Raw genomic sequence first — 2,500 nt, 5'->3', positions numbered from 1 at the left:
GTGTGGCAGGCAACCCAGATAAATTCAATTATGTTGTCAGAAATGAAAGGGAATGTGATTGTGTCCTTTTTATATGAGTACTGTAAAACACGTTGATGTCTGTACCTGGACATGTGAAGGGCGTCACATCAAAATCGAGTTCAAAGTCACATAAAAGGAAACGTAAAGGACGACTCAGCATGTCACCTCCACAGCTGACGGATTACTTAGAAGTATAAGAAATGCGAAAGAGAGAAAACAAGAGTTTATCCAATAAGATGAATTAATTAAATGATCTGCGCCCACTGAGACATTTCATCATTTTCAAACATAACAAACATTAGTATTGTCACGCTTATTTTGCGTATAAAGAAACATAGTGTCGAAGATACAAGGAGAACACTTAAAAAAAATAAAAAAGTTTAAAAAGAAACACAGAAAAATAAATAATAAATAAATTGGAAATAATAAATGAATGCAAACAATATAGTTGTAATAATAAATGTATAAATAAAAAAAGTAATAAAACAAATAATACTGTCACTTGTATGTACTTTATTTACCTGAAGAAAACTTAAACACCTGCAGATTCTCAGGCAGGTTCTGCAGATGTATATATATTTGGATGATTGTGTGTCAATCACACTGAATCCTAAAATCTGACGTCGTTGCCCTTTAAGAACTTTAATTGCCTCAATGATGTGTGTGTTGCTCTGTAGCCAAACTACAGTAATTAAAATGTCTCTTCACCGTGTGTCTTTCTGACCGCTGCAGTAAGATGTATAAAAGCAGAGGAGGACGGTGATGTTCAAAATGTAAAATGAGGTGGGAGGAAACAGACCAGAAAGCAAGTATGCAAACAAGCACTTTCATTTTCTGTGCTAATTACTGCAGGAGAGAAAGAAACATATTTCACAAAGTCGCGAAAGGTCGAGGTCTGGTTTTCATTTGGAGAATCTGAAGCGGCTCCACGCGGATCATCGGGTCGCTGCGCAGGGTTAAAGGTCACCTCCAGGGACAAGGCTTATTCATCAAACTGAATACCGATTCCTACAAAAACACATTTCAAAAGGATGCTGGGAACAAGGCGTCCACTTAATGAAGTTATTGTCCTGATTTTAGGGATTTATTCAGTTATTATAACTCTGTCACCTCTTTGATAAACTGCCTCAGAGTCACGTTCAGTTTGTCTTCCTGAAAACATTGTACTCATCTGCACAGAGACGTAGCTGCACTTCTCTCCAGATCTACCTGCGTGTGTCGGGTCGCAAACATAAAAACAGCAAGCCAAACTTTTCATCAAACGTTTCACAAGGTTTCTCCGCAAAGAATCGTGAAAAAGCATCAATTTAAATCTTGTGTTTGTAAGCATTAAAGAAGACAAATAAACTAAATAAAAGCTATGGAACACTTTATCTGCAGACATTAGGGAGTAAAAACATTTACTTTACTTCTTTACTTTAGCCTTTTAATAGTGATGTTTTATATCTCTTTACTTTAGCCTTTTAATAGTGATGTTTTATATCTCTTTACTTTAGCCTTTTAATAGTGATGTTTTATATCTCTTTACTTTAGCCTTTTAATAGTGATGTTTTATATCTCTTTACTTTAGCCTTTTAATAGTGATGTTTTATATCTCTTTACTTTAGCCTTTTAATGGTGATATTTCATATAAATAAACAAATAAAGCTCATTATTATTATTAATAAATAAATCAGTCAGCTGAGACCAAACATATCAAATCAAGTGTCTTGATGGAGCTTTTAAAACCACCAGTTGACCAAAGTGCTGCACAATAAAAGAATATAAACATGGTGACAAAGAAAAGCAGTAAAGAGAACATAAGACTTTCTCTCTGTGAGCGTTCACTCTTTATTCAGGAACATCCAGAATAACCATTGAGTTCATTATATCTCGTGTTCCAGCCGCTGTGAGTCCTTATTCAGAAGACTTGTTACAGGAGGGGCAGGAAATTGTCTGTTTCCATAAGAGGCTCCTCGTACATCAAGTGCTCCTTTACAGAACGTCTATATATTACTCATTTCTTTTCACAATTACACTGTGATGGGAAACATTTACTGCATGGATGACGTTCGCAGACAACATGTTATATGAAGCTGGACGGAGAGCTGACATCATGTTCATTAAACACTCGGAGACAACAAAGGTTAAGGTGGACAGACGAGAAGATGGTTTCTTCTTTCTTGAGCCTTTACTAAGAGCTGCGTGTATCTAACGGAAGCTTTGCAACAAGTGTGTTGAAGGAAAAACATTCTTCATTGTGTTGAATAACGACAGCGTGGAAGGAGCTCTATGAGGCAGTTTCTTTGAGCTACATGCTAACATGCTAAACATTAGCATGTTAGCATGTTTTGCTAATTGTCAGGACACACACAGACCAGCTGATGAAGGTCATCAGTTGTGTATTGGACATTATAATGTTGACCTGGATGAGTTCATCCTGAGGGGAACATGAAGCACAAGGTGAAGAGTCAGGAACAGTTGTGGAGCTTTATATTGG

The sequence above is a fragment of the Cottoperca gobio genome, unplaced genomic scaffold (genome assembly GCF_900634415.1).
Source record: "Cottoperca gobio unplaced genomic scaffold, fCotGob3.1 fCotGob3_369arrow_ctg1, whole genome shotgun sequence".
NCBI classification, from domain to species: domain Eukaryota; kingdom Metazoa; phylum Chordata; class Actinopteri; order Perciformes; family Bovichtidae; genus Cottoperca; species Cottoperca gobio.
Note: the sequence above shows the minus strand (reverse complement) of the source record.